General features: G+C 48.2%; 1 protein-coding gene across 3 annotated transcripts in view; it reads left to right on the top strand.

The window, feature by feature from the left end:
* The first annotated feature begins 6,959 nt into the window (after positions 1 to 6,959).
* Znf831 (zinc finger protein 831) overlaps positions 6,960 to 19,344 on the top strand; it is a 117,254-nt gene continuing 104,869 nt past the window's right edge. Inside the window, exon 1 of one of the 3 annotated variants that reach the window (XM_087197947.1) lies at positions 6,960 to 7,500. The gene's annotated coding sequence lies outside the window, so the exon portion shown is untranslated. The remainder of the gene's footprint in view (positions 7,501 to 19,344) is intronic. The other 2 variants (XM_013070791.3, XM_013070792.3) reach the window with 2 other exon arrangements.

Raw genomic sequence — 19,344 nt, 5'->3', positions numbered from 1 at the left:
ACGCTCCTTTGTGGCTCTGCTTGCGGCTTCTTGGGCTTGCTGCTCTCTCCTGTGTGGTCATCAGCACTGCTGTTCTCCAAATATTTTTGGTTCTCTTCACACGTACATGGTGGGTTGTACTCTGCTCCCCCACCCTCTCGAAGTTAGGTAACCCTAGTAACTGAGGTATCGTGGGCAGAAGGGACATGTGCCATTTCTGGGCAGATGCTCTCAGAACCCCATGGAATGTACCCCTTTCCTTCTTCTTTGCCATGGCAACTGGAGAGTTTTCAGAAGGTGGCTTCTCCATCAACCTTGGGTCTTGAGATGAAGATGATGCTTTAGCCTATTTATGGACATGCAGTATAAACTAGAAACAGCCTTTATTGCTCAAAGCCACCGAGACTTGGGGGACTGTTTCGTTCTGCAGTGTAATGTGAACCAATGGGTTGGGTACAGTCAGGGGACTTCCCCTGATTTTCCTTTGGCCGATGTCGCAGGAAGGGACCTGTCTGTCCTCCTCCCCTGAGCTACCTTTGACTGCTTTCTTGCTTTTTGTTTTCCATTGCATGGACCACCATCTGACATTATTATATTTGTCTATTTTAGGTACACTTCATTCACTTCAGCGTGTTTTCTTGCGTCTGTCTTTCTCTTACAGTCCCCAGAGTGCTGTGAAGGCCAAGACCCTGTGGAATGGAACATCCAAACGACCAGCTCCCAAACCTGGAGTCCCCTTCTGCAGTAAACACGTTTATCAGTGTGCAGCAGGCCAGTGTCTGCGTGCGGGAAGAGAACGCAGGAGTGGATAGTGCAGAACTTCTTTAACCTGCACAGATATCACAACTGCAGGAACAGCTTGGTTGACACTGGACAAATCATAACGATTGCCCACATCGCTGAAAGGGGACCCAAAGGAGAAAAAGTGTTTAAAGTTTAACGTCCACTTAAGAGCCTGCATTCAGAACCCTTAATCCTTTGATGGATTCTTGAAGAAATGCCACATCGTTGGTGCTTGGAGATGGGTGCGGAGGATGATAGAGTGGAAAACCCCAGTCGTTGATGAGTCTGAGCTAAGTGGCAATTCAGATGAGTTGGGCTGGCTGTAAGAGAGTTTGAAGAATAACACCCAATTTATTTCACTTGTATTTTCATTTTTATGCATGTACAATAGTAATATGTGATAAAAATCTGCCTAGTTAAGTCTCAAAGAACCCTTTCAATAAGTAAAATTAAAAATTCTAAGTGATAAGAAGCCATTATGTCATGGTTTAATTGGCAGCGTATTTTTCTTTCATGGCAGAACAAATAATAATGGTGCTGCTTGTAGTTGTGTGTCTCAGGGCTGATGAAATACTGGTATTTTCTTCCCAAGACGGCGCTATCACAAAGCCATCTGCTGCATCACTCCATTCAGCTTTGGTTGGGTTTAAACAAGGTCTCTGGCCAGTCAAAAAATTGACTCATTTGGATGCAGAGATGCCTGTGACTTTAAATTTGGCTTGGCTTGGGCTGGAGAAGAGCTAGGATTTTGCCTCCGACATCACCAGCGGCCTAGGGCTTGGCTGCCGGGAGATTCTGCCCCTGGCTGGGACCAGATCCCTGAGCACCCAGGGAACAACAGTCCTAGACCTCAGGCATGCCTGTGTCACCATCACGATCTCTCTCTCTTTCTCTCTCTGCACACACAAATCCCCAGTTATATTAATTAATGGAATTCTTTTTATACATTTTTATTTTTTAATAATTGTAGGCCCAGAAGAGGTTAAAAAAATGGTAAAGTAGTTTCACAGGCCCTTCACCCAGTGTCCCCAGTGGCAAGGTTTTATGTAACTTACAATATCAAAGGTAGGAAACTGACTTGGGTACAATGCAGTAAACTGTGCTATAGCCCTGACTCAGATTTCAACAGGTTTTGCATGCACTCATTTGCACGCCTGTGGGCATGTGTGTATCTCCATGCCATTTGATCACAGATGTGGATCCACATGACCCAGGATGCTGTTGAGTTGCAGAATCAGTACCAACATGCTCCTTTGTGGCACTTTCATGGTGGTACCCAGTCCCATCCCAACCCCAGCAACCACAATGTGTTTTTCTAATTTTGTCATTTTGAGACTGTTACACACGTTGAATCATAGTGCATGTAGGGCTGTTTAACCCACTCAGCCTTTGGGCCTCATCCCAGTGGCGGTGTGCATCATAGCTGGTGCTTTTTGGTGGGTGAGTAGCATTCTACAGTCTGGATATTCATCTAATCGCTACCTGTTGGAGGATGGTGGGGCTGTTGCCAGATTTTGACTATTGCAAATAAAACACATAAACATTCCTATGCACTTTTGTATGCGAAAATGCATTTTAATCTCTCTGGGCTATTTGCTCAAGAGATGTAAGTACATGTTTAATTTTATAGGAAACTGCCAGGCTGCTTTTCAGAGTGAGTGTCCCATGTAACATTCATGCAACAGCCGTCCGTCGTTACATTTGTCTACAACTTTGCCAGCATTTGGTGTTGTTGGCATTTTTAATTTTAGGCATCTTGGTAGGTGCACTTTGATAGTTGACTGTAGTTTTAATTTGCCTTTTCCTGCTGGCTGGTGCAGCTGGTCGTCTTTTCACAGGTGTATGGCCCAGTCTGTCCTCCTTGGGGATGTCTGCTCACATCTGCCGCCCATGTTCTAGCTGAATTATGTGTGCATCTTTACTGTTGAGTCTGCACAGCTCTGTGCGTAGTCTGGATATTAGTTCTACCTCAGATTTGTAGTTTGCAAATATTTTCTTCCAATTTAAATTTTTTCTTTCATCTTAACAGGATCTTTTACAGAGCAAAAGTTTTACATTTTCATGGAGTCTAATTTAGTGATTTTTATTTTATTGATTGTATTTTTGATGTTGTACCTAAGAACTCTTTGCCTTAACCCTAAATCCCAAAGCTTTCCGTAATTTTTCCTCTAAAATTTTTTATAGTTTTTGCGTTTAAATGTATAATCCCTTTGAGTTATTTTTTGCGTAAGGTGAGAGGTTTAGGATCTCTCTGTCTCTATCTCTTTCAGTCTCTTTCTCTCTTTCTCTCTCTCCCTACTGAGTCTAATCGCTCCAGCATCATTTGTTGAAAAGATTATTTTCCCTCCATTAAATTGCTTTTGGACCTTTGTCAAAATCAGCCAAGCATAGCTGTGTGGGCCTATTTCTGGGTTCTTTATTTTGTTCTATTGATTCAGGTGTTTAGCTCCATCGATACTGCATGATTTTAATTACTGTTGCTATATAGTAAGTCTTAATATTAGATAGTGTGATTCCTTCAACTTTATTTTTCTTTTTTGAAATAACTTTATTATTGTAACTTTGGCTTTCTATGTACATTTTATAATAAAATTAGTACTGTTCTTTGATGATACATTTTTATTGAAAAAGGAAACATGAGTTTGCTATGTCCAACTGTACTATCAAAGTCATACTAAGAGAAAAAAATAACAAAAATATAACTTAAAAAACTTGCCTGTGAACCATGCTTAATGAGCTCCTGAGTCAGTGGATTGGCCTGCATCTCACCTCCGGCTCTCAGATTGGGAAGTCCAAGGAAAGCTGGCTGTGCCCTCTGGGGAAGCTCACTTGGTTCCGCCCCTGGCTCCATGCTGACTCGCTGGTGGGCGAGGGCCCCACAGCAGCGTCTCCAGGAGAGATGACAGCTGATGGGTTGGCCCAGAGGTTGAGTTCTCCCCATCTGTGGGCTCCACGTGGACTAGGGAAAGTGGTCAGACCTTCACTCAGCAGAGCTGAGTGCTGCGTGGACAGAAGTCGGTAGCTGGCAGTGGGAACAGGGTGGAAGCCGTGAGGAAGCAGGGCCAAGAGCGAGCGAGGTGCGCAGCGAGCAGTGGACTCTGACAGACAAACGGGCAGGTTTCTCTTGGTGGGGATGTGGAAGCAGGGCACTGCACGTGTCCTCGGTCCTGGCAGCAGCCTGAGAAAGTGAGGAACTAGACAAGCGGGCTCGGGAGCTGTCCCAGGTTCTGAAGCACTCTTCTCTCGGACCTGAAGTCGGTGGTTGAACTGCCCGTGTCCTCTCCCTCCTCTGCAACGCCCGCACTCCACACAGTGTTCCCACAGTTTAGGATCCATAGCCACTGTGCAGCACAGACGACTCTCGGGTGTACAGAACCTGGCATCGATAGCAGCACCTCACAGAGCAGGAAAGCGGCCCCCTTTAATGACACGAGCCAAGTCATGGGTTGTTAACATCTCGCTCTTCCTAACCCCTTTTGACCAAGAGAGATGGCCTCAGTTTTAGAGGTTTTCTTGAGCAGTACTCTGCAGGCTGGAATTTAATAGCACTGCTCTGCTTTCATTGTGGTTTTGGATAGTCATTTTTCTACCCATGCTTTCTTTCCTCAGACTGCTTCTATTACATGGTAGAAGTTCAAATTGCCAGCCAGTGAATGACTTGAAACAGATGTTTTGCATTATTCTTTGATTTTTTATTTTTTTCTCTTTTACCCCAACTATCAACTTAGGGGCCACGCCTTTGTTCTGTTCTTTACCATTTTGCTCCAAGGGCCTAGCAAAGTTCCGGCCCAGGAGGTTCCCAAGCACAAGACCTCAGCCTGTCCTGGGGAGTGAGTGAGCAGGACCACGAGGAATGCACAGGAGAGTCCAGGCTGCCGGGCTGGGCTCCGTGTTTGTGTCCATGCCTGGAGGAAGCTGATGTACCTGGCCGGCATGGGCCCCCCCACATCAGGAACTTGGCTGGCTGACCCTTCCTTGAAAGCTGCTTGGAGAGGAGGAAGGCCCACGCACGTGTCTCCTCACACACATCCTCTCTTTCTTCCTTGCGGAGCTGGGCCTCGCCCTTGGCCCTCTTCGGCTGGCCTGGCCCTTTCTGACTTGGCAGCCTCGCACTCACCTGGACTTCTCACCACCCAGGAGGGAACCCTTGCCGAGCCGTGGGCCCGAGCTGCCTCAAGGGTGCCACAAGGGTGGAAGACGAGCATGAAGCCTGAGCAGATCGTCCACCTAAAGCTGAGCAGCTGGAAACTCACTCTTTTGTTGGCCTCTAATAATTTGCTGTGTGCTGAGGGCCTTATTGCAACTCTGGGTGAAGATTTTCTTCAAAGAAGTCCCCAACCAGGTTGGACGCATAGTGTTGTCAGCATGACCATTAGCCACCTTCAGAGTGAAGGTCAACAAATAATTTTCAGCTTTGTTTAAAGGCTCTTTAATGGCTTCTATAAAATGCTAATTATGAATGATTATCTTCCAAAGTGTGCGGGAGCTTTTTAGAGCTTTTCTATAGCCATTTCACTCCATTCACACAGAGTTCAAGTTGTCTAATGTACTTAAGCAAGAGGAGGCATTTCTTTCCTTTCCTTATTTTTTAAAAAATAAAATCCTGTAATTTGGAGTGCTTATAAGGTAGGCCAGCTCTCTTTCTCTCTTTCTTTGGTCTGACGCAGGGAATTTTTTCTTTTTTTTTAGGGAATTTTTAACTTTACTTTCCGTCTGTTTCCATCTTGTCACCCAGCAAGAAGCAAATGCCATTTCAATGACCTGGAAGTCTCTTTCTGACAGTCAGACCGGACGTGCCTCCTGGGATCCACATGAACTCATTTGAGCCCCACTAAGGGACACCGAGGAGCCACTTAGCTCAGGGTCCCTCAGCCTCAGTACCTTCTTCTGGGCAGGGCTGTGCTATGCACTGAAGGCCTTCTCAGCGGCATCGTCTCCAGGCATTGTCCATGGCCTCCTGGGCAGCGGAATCCCCGTTAATTGAGAACAGCTGGTTTAAACCAGTAATGGCGAGCCTTCAGCACACCTGCCCAGTAGGCTGTTGGTATTATTGAAAGCTCTGAAAGGTTTGCTGTCACTGACTTAAACCATTTCTCAGGTGAGGGGCCAGGGCTCAAGTGCACAGAAGGCCTTGGCAGTAGAGTCACAGCTGGTGTGCCGTGGGCCAGGCCTGAAAGCCTCTCAGTTTGCTTGTGCCAGTGGCAAGGCCTGTCTTTCCTCTCGTCTGCTGTGTTCACTTCCTACCACCTTCCTGTTGCCATCCCCAGCGACAGTACTTCTGCTCAGTGCTTATGTCTTGGGGCCTCTGTTCATCGTGCTCTGCCGCATCTTCAGAGCATCCCCCAGAAGTCTGTTGGGGAGGAGGCCCCATGATTCTGTCCTACAGTGGCCCTGGGAGCCCATTCCCGGGCCGGGTAAGTGAAGAGGATGAGCACTCAGAGAGAGAGAAGCTGTCACAACTGCCATGGCTCAGAAACGTCCTGTTGTCGCCAGCTTGGTCCTGCTCAGGTTCCATTCATGAACCGGAACCACAGTCTGCACTCACTGACACCATCTGTGGCACCAGTGCAGACACCAGTCTGAAAACCTCCTGAGGTGGTGAACCTGGACTGCCTCACTCCTAATACTGACCTTTTCCTGCACTCTCTTGCTGCAAGACTTCATTTGGGCAATGTTAACATCAGGGTGAGGGTGGAAGGCAGGGTGAGTGTATTGTGCATGTGTATTGTTGTTTAAGAGGGGATCCTTTCATCTAAGGTTTTACACATTTGGAAAGCATTGGATTAAAGAAAGTATAACAAGGATTCTTTATTGCAGGACTTCTCAGAGCCTTTACCCAGTAAGTGTTCTGTGATTATCCCAGAGCAGTAAGGATACATTTCCCAAGGTACTTTGACTACAGGACCCCTTTTCTCTTCATGGAGTGTTTCATTCTATTGTTCAAAGAATGTTCTGTGGGAAGTGTCAGCCAGAGATGAAAGTGCCTCTCACCCTACTTCCTGTTGGCCAGTTCTAAAGCAGCTTTGAAGTAGGAAGCGTGAGAGACCATCAAACCCTCTTCAGGTTGGATGTTTCTCAGCGGCTGGATTCTGGGCAAGACCCTGGGAGAGGGAAAATGTTTCTGACGTGATTGGCTGTCTCCAGAGCCCGGGGGCTGGGCTCGCAGGCCTGATCTGCCCGTGCACTGCACGACAGCAGCCCGGGATGGTGTGGCCGAGAAAGCTGGGTGGGGGTCCCTGAGGGGAAAGTGTCCATCTGCACCCTCATCTTCCCTGGAAACTCCAGCCGAGAGATCAAGGGGACAGAGTAAAGAGAGAGGAAGGAAAACAGAAGTTTCCATTTGTACCCGATGGTTTTGTTTCTTTATCTGTTTGCAAATGTTCAGTGTAATGGTTTGAAACCCAGCCGCGGAGCTGCTGCCGCCCACACGCAGAGCTGCTGTGCCACTGAGCTCTCGCAGGCAAAGCCATCTCACCAGCGTCGGCCATTACCCCGAGCCCACACTGGGCAGGCTGCTCCCCACCCGGGCCCTGCCCCTCCGCCCCGGCACCCTGACACCCACCGCCCTCCACACACACACTTCTTTTTTTAACTCTCCAGCACTCGGTTTTCTCTAGAGGAGACATAAAAAGAAGGCAGACATGGGACGAGCAGGGAGAATGCTCCTGCCTCATCGGAGCCTCCGGCTTTCGGGAGAGAGCAGCGGCCCCCCGCTGCCTGTGGACTGACCACTCAAAGGTGAGAGAGGACTTTGTGATTTCTTTGTGCACCTGGAGGTCTGGGATGCAAGGCCAGGTGAAGGGACCCTAATCACTGAGCCTGTCTGTTGCCTCTGAGTGTTTCTGTGAGGCAGATGATGGCTGCTCCCTGCCAACACACGCCTTGTCTCTGACACAAGCCCCCATCAGGGCCCCGACAGAGCCTTTGATCCCAGGGGCTTCTGCTGCCCCACTTCGGCTTCCAGCCCAGCCTCCCAAACCTGAGGCGTGGATTAAGGGGTGACCCTGCCTTTGGCTTGACCTGTTGATTGCTAGCCCTTCCTCCCTGGAGTCAGCCTTGACCCACACTTTGGGGGCAATATGGAATGGTTCTCCGTCCAAGGGGCTTTGGGAAACCTGTTTCCCCAGTGGCCCCAAGCCCGGTAATCAGAAGCAATCAGACCCAGCTGTCCAGCTAATCTGTATGAAATAGGCTTCCTTCCTTGTAGAAATCAACAAAGTTTAAAATAGAAGGGACTGTAATCGGAAATGAAGCTATAGAGTTCTGTGTGTGATGCCACAGGCAGAGACATCCGCATGGAAAATATTAAGTACAAATTACATGGGTTACAACCATGGGAGGCAGGAAAAGAAATGATTTCTTTGCTTATTAAGCATGCTTATGGGTCGGAGGGTAGCTGAGTGGGGACATCACTTCCGGAAGGTTGAAACCTCTCAGCAAGGAGAGAGAGAAAAGGAAGAACAACAAAGATGGAGAGAAAGGGAAAAAAGGCCATAATGTAATGTACATGGTAAAAGAGAAGCAGAGAAAAAGGCTCCCAGTTCTGTGCAGTCAGGATGAATCAGTTGGCAAAGATCTATTTTTAGTCTCCAAGATCTGCTGTTACATTTTGCCTGGCATTAATTAATGTCACAGGCATGTTTCATGCACACTTCTGAAGGGCCTGAGCATGCCATTCGGACTGGAGGTGTCGATGCTCGGCATGGGCACTCCCAGCTCTCCAAGGTCTGGTCTTTGAAACAAGCATGCACCCAGAATGTTCTGCCCTCTGTCCTTGTCCTCTAGGCTCCAGCTGTTAATCTCCTGGCTCTAGTCCTTGGATGTCTGGCCATTGGCCAAGGGAGAATTGCAATTGTTATGCCTTGCTTTTCAACAAGGAGAGGTTGTACAAGATTAAATTATATATATGTCATTGGCCACGGCTTGAAATAAAAAAATTAGGAAGAAAAATGAGATCCAAATGGGCTGATTTTGACAAAGTTGATTTCATAACTTGGGAACATCTTCTAATATAGTTTAGATGCTGTAATAGTTTGACATGAACTAATGACATGACTGGGGCGGGCTGGATGTCGGGTGAAATTGTGTGTGAGGCTACTTATCCCAGAAAGGCCTGCCCGTGTTTCAGAGGCAAGGTCATCACTTTGAAGAGCAATGTCAGAGCAGGAGCTACCATAAGCGTGGTTCCTGGCTTCCGGTCAGGGGGAAGGAGGTTAGTGTCCAGCTAAGTAGGATGCAGAAGGAGCAGTGAAAAGCCAAGTGGTAGTCAACTCATTGGGACAGATGCGTTTGTACATTTGTGCTATTCTTGGGTCAGTGAGACAATGGGACTACATCGTGGCCGCTAATGAGGAGACCTCCCTTATACGCTCCTAAGTTATTCAGAATATTCTCCCATTATCCTAGAGCTGGTCTGAGCCCTGGAGGACTCATTGTCTGGCACCTCCTGTCAAGGGTGGTGTGCAGTTTCTTCATCTGTAAGTCATTGTTGGTTGGCCTATCCAAGAGAGGTATCTGGCTGAGCTCTTCAGAGCAGGCCGGGAGAGTTCCCATTATGTTTAGTGACCTGTGGTTGGAAGTAGAGAAATTCAGAACGTACAGAGGTGCTCTGGTGATCATTGGCAGAGTTAACTTTCAGGTTCTTGAGAGAGACTACCATCCTCGAATCACTGGAGTTCTTAGGAATAAGGGACATAACAGAGAGTGGAGCCAGCAGGGTGGTTCCCAGGGTCTCAGATCGCGAGGTTCAGTTCCAGCACACACACTGCTGGCTCAGGGATCCTGAGCTCACGCGTCTCAGTCTCATAGACCTGTGGTGAGTCCCGGGTGCCTCGATTTCAGGGCACCACCTCCTTCCCCAGAGGATCTGGAGCCTGGGAGAAGGGCACAGTTGAGCACTCTGGGCTAGGAACAACTGTGTCCACGAGAGGGAGAGCCAGGGAATGGTTCCCCATTGGGAACGAGGGTCTCTGGCTCTTTCAGGGCTGGCCATGTTGGTGGCCATGGATGTGCAAACCGGGTTCCTAGCCTGGCAGACCAGATGGGCAAATGGCTTTCCAGCCCTGTCCTGTGTTGGAGATGGGACTAGCGGATGCTATTAGAAAACCAACCAAGAACTCACTAGCTTCCTGTGGGGCCCCAGAGGCCCCCTCTGCTGCTTTGTGATTCCTCTGTGCAGTAGTGGTCTGATATGCAGAAGCAGATGAGGGGTCTCAGGAAATTCATGTTCTCACGAAGGAAGGTCTTCCTGGGGCCTGCTGCTGACTGAGGGAGGGGCTGTCCTTGTGTTATCTTTGCCTCTTCCCAGTGGGCATGGGGCCTTATCATCACCATCTTACAGAACAAAAACAGAGCCTATATATTTGGTTGTATTCTTTGTATTTTATCTTAAAAAATACAAAATGTTGCATTGCACCCACAGTATGTCCACTGATCTTACTGTAAGACAAGATCTCCCTCTCAAAAGAAACCTTCAGGGGCTGGGGATTTAGCTCAGTGGTTCCGCCACTTGCCTTAGAAGCGCAAGGACCTGAGTTCGATCCCTGGTACCAAAAAAAAAAAAAAAAAAAAAATCAAAAGAAATCTTCATGGAAAATGGTCATTCCTGAATGAGACAGGCATTCAACTGAGAGTGTCCATAGCCTGAGCCCTTCTGCGTGGGCCGGAAGCACCACTGTGCTGTGTGCTTCCTTAGAGTTGCCCTACATAGACCTCAGGCCTGATATTGGCTCTAAGGGAACAGTAGAGCTTGGCGTGAACCTGCATGCCCAAGCTCGGCCCACCCTGCAAGGTCCTCCAGCATAGGTAAGGAGGCCAACAACGCCCTGTTGTTGCACTGCACCCTGGGAAAGTTTCAGTTTGATCTGTGTGTGGCAGGGAAGGTGCTGGGCAAAGCGCTGGTGGAGGGGCTTCTTTCCCCACGGGGCCAAGCCCCTCCCATAACCCTCATGCCAACCTCGGGGGCCAGAGTGGCCCAGCCCACAGGCCCCCTGCTGCAGCTCACCTCTTCCTCTGTGACCTGTCACGGGCCTCACATCCTGAGAGAAGCCCTAGAAACAGGCTCTGTTGATGCAAACACACACAGGCTCTGCCACAGGAAACGCAATCTCATGTTTGCAGTGATAACCACAGGGCTTCTCACACAGACTAAAGAGGGACAGATTTTAGATTTTCACTAAATTAGGAAATATGCTCTCTCTCCCTCTCTCTTTCTCTCTTTCTTCCTTCAGCATTTCTCAGTTTACCCATTTGTACCCCCGGCCCACTCTGCTCATTCTAGACTGGGAAGCTGCGCATTAGGAAATAGAGACTGTTTCTCTGAGCTCAGGTAAAGGCTGTGAAAAAACAGGATATTAGTAATAACAGCAGCCAGTGGGCCTCAGGTCACAGGTAAGGATGTCAGATAAAACACCGGACTTCCAATTGAAATTTGAATTTCAAGGGGCTGGGGATTTAGCTCAGTGGTTTCGCCTCCTGCTTCGCAAGCACAAGGACCTGAGTTCAATCCCTGGTACCAAAAAAAAAAAAGAAATTTGAATTTCAAGAAAACTGAATACTTTCTCACCATAAAAGGATTGTATAAGATATATTTACAGTTCCTTTGAAATTCAAATTTAACAAGCATCCTATATTCTTAATATATTTGTTACACCTAGCAACTGTAGCATAGGAGACCCACACTGTGCAGCCCAGAAATGCCACTGGGAAAAGAGTTGGGAAAAACCTTATCCAGAGTTGACTCCTGACCCTCTGATGGGAATGAATAGCCCACTATGTGCCCACAAGTACTCGAATGAACGTTTTATGTGTGAAGAAGCTCTCCTTGGCTCTGCCCAATAGAGATGTGTTATAACTCGCTGTCCAAGGGAGAATCTGAGGCCCAGGGAGATTGGGATGAATCCCTGGAGTGCTCCGCCAGCCGGGCCTGTCTCCCTGCATAGTACTCGCTGGCAGTGGGTGGGTGAGCAGCGCAAGCTTTGGAAAAGCAGCAATAACAGGTCAGCTTGGAAGCGGTCTGGAGAGAGTTGGGAAGGGGTATGTCAACACATGCAAATAATACGCAAATACATTGGCCTGCCTGGAAGGAAGCTCACCTACCCGGATGGGAGACCCAGGCACACAGCCTCCATCTGCCTGTGGTTTCTAACAGGGCCAGAGGTAGCAGGCTGAGAGCTGCTGGGCCCCTGGGAGCCTCATGTTCCTGGTGCACGTGGGTTGGGGTGAATGCACACAAGTGTTTTCTCTGTGTGGATGCAGATGTGATGGGGCTAGTGTGGAGCCAGATGCTGAGGCTGCGGGGTGTGTTGATGTGTGCATGACCTGCCACCATGATCTGTGTATTCCCAGAAGGCCACATGGCTCCTGTCTCCCAGGATAACCTTCCCTGAGGCTCCGGAGAGAAGGAAGCAGTCTTTTTATCTGGGTCTTTTCCTACAGATGGGGTGCATGACAGGGGGAGATCAATTCTAGCTGGGGAGGGGGTCCTAGAAGCCTTTATTGCGAAGGCAGTCTTTGAAATCCACCTGTGGGATGGGCAGCCTTTGGGAATGTGAATCTAGGAAAAGAAAGGAAATCCGGGCTGAAGGGACAGCATAAGAAAATTGTGGAGGAGACTCTGTGGGCTGCTCAGTTTGACTGGGAGGTCTGTCCATCTACCCACCCACCGACCCATCCACCTATCCATTCATCCACCTACCCATCCACCTATCTATTTATCCACCTCACCATCCATCCCTCCACCTATCTACCCACCCATCCATCCATCCATCCATGGCCATGTGCATGGAACAGGTGAACAAACTAGGAAGATCTCTACTCTCATGGGAACTGCATCATTAAGTAAGTAATGGTACATCTAATAATTTAATTTCAATCACGATGAGCTTATTGGAATCTGAGCTGGTCAGGGAGTGGCGTTTGAGAAGGCTTCCCTAAGGTTATGATCACTAAAAGTGTAGTAGGAGGCAATCAAGAATGAAGAGGATGTGGTAGACCATGAGTTTTGCTCTCTGGGGATGCTGACAGGGACAGCAGCTGAAGGACCTAAAAGGCCAGTGTGTGTCTGGGCTGGGGTGTCAAGAAGGGAGGCTGGGGAAGGGGCTGGGGAGGTCGGCAGAGGCCAGCACTCACGGGAACTTGGATCAAAGGATATTGTTTTATCCTAAGAGCAGTGGGAATGTTGGAGATTTTTAGCTAAAGTGGAGATGTGTGGATGTAATTTTATGTTAAAAGGCTGCTCTGGCAATGGCGGAGAGTAGTCTTGCATGGGGCAAGGGTGAAGGCAGCCTGTATATTTTGACCAAAACATCACTTGGCTACCTGCACCGTCTTCAGCCCAGTGCGTCCAGGGGCTCACTAGACAGCATCCTGCAGACTCTATCCCTGAGTTCAGCACCCTGCTTGGCTTACTTCAGAGAACACGTGCACTGGCCCCAGGTCCTCAGGCTCTGAGTTATTCCTGTTTGAGCCCAATCCTGAGGAACTGGACCCAGAGAGAACAGGAAGAAGTCACTAGATATTAAGCACGCTTAAGACCCACTGCCTGACTTTTGAGAAGGTCAAGGCTCGAGTTCTCTTTGGCCCTCCTCACTGGGCTGGGTGTGGCCTTCCTCACAGGGCAGATCCCTGGGGAGCAGGAGGCTTGGCAGGAGCAGCTCATTGCTCCACCACCAAGGAGCGAGTGCCAAGGCATACAAGGTGAAGTGCTTAATTGTGTTGGACTCTGCCCAGACAGCTTGGATCTCCTGCAGCCAAGACCTGATTGCAAGGCTGGAAGAGCATGTTTGACTGTCCCCAGGGCCCTCAGAACACCCTAGGAAGGGCAAGGTGGGGTGAGGAGAGGCTTGCTGAACTCCCAAGGGTCAAGGACAGGGCGGCAGGAGGCTTTGGCCTTGTGGTCTTGGAGAGGGAACAACTGCCCTGCTACTTTGTGCTGTAGTGAAATCTTTCTTTGAAGAAGCCACAAGCAGTTTTTGCTCTTCCAATACGATGGAGAGATTTCATTTAACAATTACTCACCAAGTACCTACTTGGAGTCAGGCTAAGAGAGTAACATTTTTGTCCACATCATCAATGCTATGCCTGGTGAGAGAGACTGATGTGTCAGTCGGTTATAATATACTGTCCTTAGGTCTCCAGTGGTGCAGAATGTCCTCGAGCTCTGGGACTTCGGAGGAGGGCATGCCCCCCATTATCTGCAAAGCTGGGTCATACCTCACAGAGGGTGGAACATTTGAATGCGGCTTGAGTTTTTCCCATCTCAGGGCTGGGGCAACAGATGCGTTCAGAAATTGGTGCTTCTGCAAGCACCCACACAGCCATCTCACCACAAATCGGCCGGTCCCTTACAATGTGTATGTCGCCCCGTCAGAACCGGGCTCCATGTGGTCCAGGATCTGAGCAATTTTCTGAACACCAGATTCAGAGCAGCGTGCAGAAAGCAAGCTGGCAGCTCAAGGCCTTCACAGGATCCACATCAATACCCTAATTTTTCTTCTTTCTTTATCCATCCACTGTGTGTGGTCTCTTCCATTGCAACTCCAGCTTCCCTCTTCTTTGAACTGCAGAGACCTCTGGTTCTGATGCTGGTGTTGCTCTCAATTGCTCTCCCGTGCTACTTGGAACACAATTTCCCTTTGGCCTGAGAAGCTCTGTGTCGCTTGTTGCTGCGCTCCCTCCAGCTTCCCCCTTAGCACTGTTCCCTTGCTATTACCCTGAAGGCCCCTTAGCCTCTGCTGCTGTTCATAAGTTGTGAGACCTCCATGCCTTCGCTCTCACTGCCCCCTCTGCCAGGTTTCTTTCCCCTTGGACTTCCTGTGGCTGAGGCTTCCTTATTTCCCGGGATTGTGAAGTGTTGCCCTTTCTACCTTCTTCCCTGTCGCTCATTACAGCTCTTTTCGGCCCCTCCTTTTGTTGCCCCCATTCCCCTCTAAAGTGGCCTCAGTCATTTATGCATTTTCTTGGCCTTCTCTCACACTAGGATATCAACCCCCTGAGAGTAAAGATCACACCCATCCTTTTCTCCCCTGACCCCATGGCTTCAATAAAGCCTGGGACAGGTTAGGATGTGGTGAATATTTGTTGAATGTGTGAGTAACCTTTGAATGCAATTTTCCTGACACCTGGGAGAGATCACATCTTCTTCTTTCATTGCTGTTTTGGATTACAATCTGCTTGTTTGGCTTTTCTTATCATTTTGCTCTCCAATTATCTTGATTATGCATCATACAAAAGATGGTAGGAGAGCCTTGTAAATACAAAGCCCTCTCGGAGGCAAAAGGAAGGGAAGGGACAGATTGGACAAAGATGAAACCCTTTCAAGTGGATGGGAGAGCAGGCAAGGCTGAGCACATGATGCACCAATACGTTTGTCTTTGCACACCTGTGTGTGCTCAGAAGACACTGATGTGAACAGGAGCAGCTGGAACCTCATGCCATGGATGATGGCGGGGCCTCGTGAGGGGTGAATCTGTTCCCACTCTGCTTATTGACTGCTGATCATCTTTCGCTGCCGCATGATCTTTGAAACAAGGGGTGGGAAATTGATTTTAGCTCAGGTGCTAACCTCACTGGGAAAGATCACCTTGGAAGTTTGGGTAAAGGGAACTTTGGGTACCAGCTCGGTAGGGAAGAGAACCACAGCCGCATCTGCCCTGAACGTTGGGAGGAGGGAAGGGCACTGTACTATACTTGACCTTGCTTGACTAGATGATGCCTAAAGCACTATTGGACCTAAATTCTAAGAACCTTTCATTCTCTGAGAGTGTTACAAGGGGTTGATTTTTATTTCACCATCACTGTAATTTGTTGATGTTCAATTTCCAGTCTATGGTAATGGTTGTTTGCCACTAACCACATTTCTAGAGCTTTTGCGGGTAATCTTGAGGATTCTAGCCCTTCTTTCAATGGATCTCTGTTTCATCACTCCTGGTGGTGGAGTTTCGCACATACTCTGTTGAACTTCTTTCAGTGCATCTTCATGAACAGTCTCATTTGGCTGATGATAATAGCTGAACATTACTGCCCCTCTCCTTTTGTTGGTTTACAAAACTGGTAGAAGATCTAGGGCAAGCTTTTTCTGTGAATCCCATTTGCCTTCTTTGCTTTCTTGGTCACCTTGCTGTGGAGCTTCCTCTGTGCAATGGCCCTTCTTTTTCTCCATAGAGTTCTTGAACTAGCTGGTTCAGTTTGTCTCCGCAGCTCTGGGTGGTGTTTTGGGATCTTTCTAGGTGAGGTCATGCCACTGGTCTAACCCAAGTGGGGCTGAGCTCCTCTTCTATGCCACTCCTAAGGTGGATACCTCTCTCTGAGAGTGTTAAAAGATGAGCTGGGAGCCCTGAGGGAAGGGGGACCCCTCACTGCACCCCCAGCATCTGGTCTTGGGAGAAGTGATTGGAAACCCCTCTTGTAGGATCCACAGTGGGGGTAGACTAGAGGATGCATGGATGAGGTTCTTTCTTTTCCAAGTGCTCAACTGAAGATTGAAATCTTAGCACTGAAAGGGAAGTCCTATAAAAGTCTGTACATGTTTAATGGGCACTGCTCTGTGATTTGAGGGAAGAGTACACAAAATCAACACTACCATCAAGGCCATTGGCATATCCCTCACCTCCCAAAGTTTCCCTGGCCTCCTTTATCATTATCTGTGGTAAAAAGAACTTAACATAGGATCTACCTTTAGAAAAATTTAAGCGCACACTATGCTATTGTTAGGTGTAGGCATTGTGCTGTATCATAGATCTCCAGAACTTACCTCATATACCTGGAACTGTACCCTTTGACCATCACCTCCCCAATTCCCACTTCCTCCATCTCCGTGTAACCACCATGCCGCTGTCTGCATTTGTGAATTTGATTCTCTTCAATCCCACAGACAAGTGAGACTGTAATACTCGTGCTTCTGGGCCTGGCTCACTTCACTCCGCGTGATGCTGCTCCAGGTCTGTCTATGTGGTTGCAAAGTCTGGATCTCCTGTTTCAAAAAGTTGAATAAATACTTCAATAAAAGGGTTTTTTTTTTAAAAGGAGGAGAAAATAAAAATATAAACAAATCCCACTTGAGCGGAGCTGTGATTCTTGGGGCAGAGATGAACTGGGGTCACAAGAACTCCATCTTTTGGATGTGGATGGGATCCTGAGCTCTGGCTCCAGACTCCAGTTGGGTGGCTTATAATTTGAGCTCTGCCTCCTTCCGAAAGGATTTGAGGGGACTGACAATCAGAACATACCCAGAGGACAGGCAGTCAGAAAGAGAGCCAGAAGGAGATATCAGAGGCCGTAGGGAGGAAGAACAAACCACAGCCTGGAGAAGGCTCAACGTCTCCCAGGCCAGCACTTGGATTCGAGGAACAATCATCATTTGGTTTCACAAGGAGAAACGTATTCTTGGCTTGGAGAAGCAGCTGGCAGGGGCTAATATACAAATCTGTGTTTTAATCTGTTTATTGAACTGTTTAAACACATTGTTTGGTAAATACAACCAACAGATGGTGATTTGCCAGACCCCCAAGCAAGAGGTGTGGCAGGTCTTAGCCTGCCATGGTCCTCATCTGGATCGTGAACCTCCCCTTAAAAAAGAATAAGAAAACAAACTTCTTACATAGGAAACTTTAGGGGGTGGAAGGGCGCGCAGCTTTTCCTGTTATAGCTGAAATATAAGACTTTTTCTTTCTGGTCGAAAAAATTAATCTACAAAAACAGTGGGTGATGGCAACAAAATCACTTCAGGTGCTGAAAATGATTTCTTTTTTACACTCTATGATTAAAAGTCTGATAGCCAAGAGCTCAGGAGCCGTATCATGGCTTCCTAAATAGGGACACAATCTTTGGAAGCAAAATGCCCTGCCTTTCCCCGGCTTTTCTGATGTCACTCAGGCCCTTTCATTACATGTAGCGGTGTGAAAAGGCAGCCCGTGGCGATGGTTTGGGGAAATGAACTGCAGAAGGCAATTACTAGGGCGAGAACATTGGTTGGTGGGTGTGGGGAGGCGTTGTGTCGTTCCTCCAAGTGCCAGGAGTGCAGCCTTGATGGAGCCAGCCACATCAACGTGATGGGAGCGCTCTGTTCCAGCCTTTGGTGCCCATGGAGAGGAGATGAGGCAGCAGGTCAGGGGAGGTGAGGGAAGAACAGTTTGGGAGAAACTGTCTTGTGAGCCAGAGGGCATTGTTCTGGCTCACTCTGTGTCCACTGAGCCACTGGTAATGGCGACAGGGCTCATCCATATTTCCCCTCCTCATGTGCTCATCCCAGTGGGTTTGGGCCCCACACACGGCCCATGCAGTTGTTCCATGGATCAGAAAATTTAGGCATGCAGTTTGGGCAGATGTTTCCCCAAGACTGGTGTGCAAATCCCCGAGGGTATTAGGCGTGTGGGAATCTGTGTGTGTGCATGTGCGTTGTGTGACTTTTTGCCTTCTTTAACTTCAGCAAGGACTTTTTTTCTTTTTAATAAACTTTTTATTTTGGAATAATTGTATCAGTGAGTTGCAAGGTTAGCTCTGGAGTTCTACATCTCTTTTAGCCGGTGACCCTCATGGGGTGTTCACATGGGGCAACCCTGCGCGGCAGAGCCCCGGAGCTCCACACTTCGGATGGGTTCCACCATCTCCCACCTATGAGAATGCTCGCCTTCTGTTCTTGCATCCACGCTGCAGCTGGTAGTACCTTTTGATACAGCTTTTTCAAAGACACACAATATGTATGGAGTTATTTTAATGTACGTTACAAAATTATATTACGATCCCATCAACTAGTAATATAGCTTGGGGCAAATTAAAGGATAAAAGCGAGTGAATTTGAAGGAACATGACATCGATATGAATAGGAATAAAGATGGCACATGGTTTGGTCACGAGAAATGGTGCAGCCCCTTCCTTCCCAGGCCCCCAGGGAGGCCAGGGCTTGCTTCTTGTCACTGGCAAGTTAGTAGCAAAGTCCTGGTTTGGGGATGTGCAGCCCAGCACCCATTCTATGCTCCATAGAGCTGGGAGCTGAAAGGGAGGGAGGAAGGAAGGAAGGAAGGGGAGAGGAGAGAAACTCTCAGTAGAAATAAAGTTTCCATTTCAATTATTCAGCTGATCCTTGACCCCCATTACCATGGATAATCAGAACCTTGCTGGATGCATCATGCTTTAAATAAAAACATCATTTAAGTGGCCCTGAGGACGCGCAGACAGATAATTGCACGGGGCACTTGTCCAATTACATGTCGGTGGAGGGGTTGCTTTTCTATAAGCTTAGAAATGAGAACAGCCCACTGTCACACATATCCGTGGAGTGCTTCTTTATGAAGGGACTCAACAAATACAACCCCATTTTTCATTGCATGAGGATGCTAATTAGGAGCCTCTTTTGACAGTGGAGAGACCTGTGTGAAGGCCATTAAGGGAAACCAGGCTTCCAGAGGGAACTGGCTTAATGTGAAGCCACAGTGTGTATGCCCCAAAGTGGGGCATTGTTGAGCCAGCATGGGGTCCCATGTCCATGATAACAGGAATGATTGCACTTGCCTTTGACTCTAGACCCTGATTTGGAGCCTTCCGGGCCTTCTGCGTTGGGCAGGTCAGCCGATGTGTGAGTTGTAG

The sequence above is a fragment of the Heterocephalus glaber genome, unplaced genomic scaffold (genome assembly GCF_053883595.1).
Source record: "Heterocephalus glaber isolate CG9 unplaced genomic scaffold, H.glaber_assembly_v1.0 deba00001673, whole genome shotgun sequence".
Lineage (NCBI taxonomy): Eukaryota > Metazoa > Chordata > Mammalia > Rodentia > Bathyergidae > Heterocephalus > Heterocephalus glaber.
This window is presented reverse-complemented; position numbering and strand designations above follow the sequence as displayed.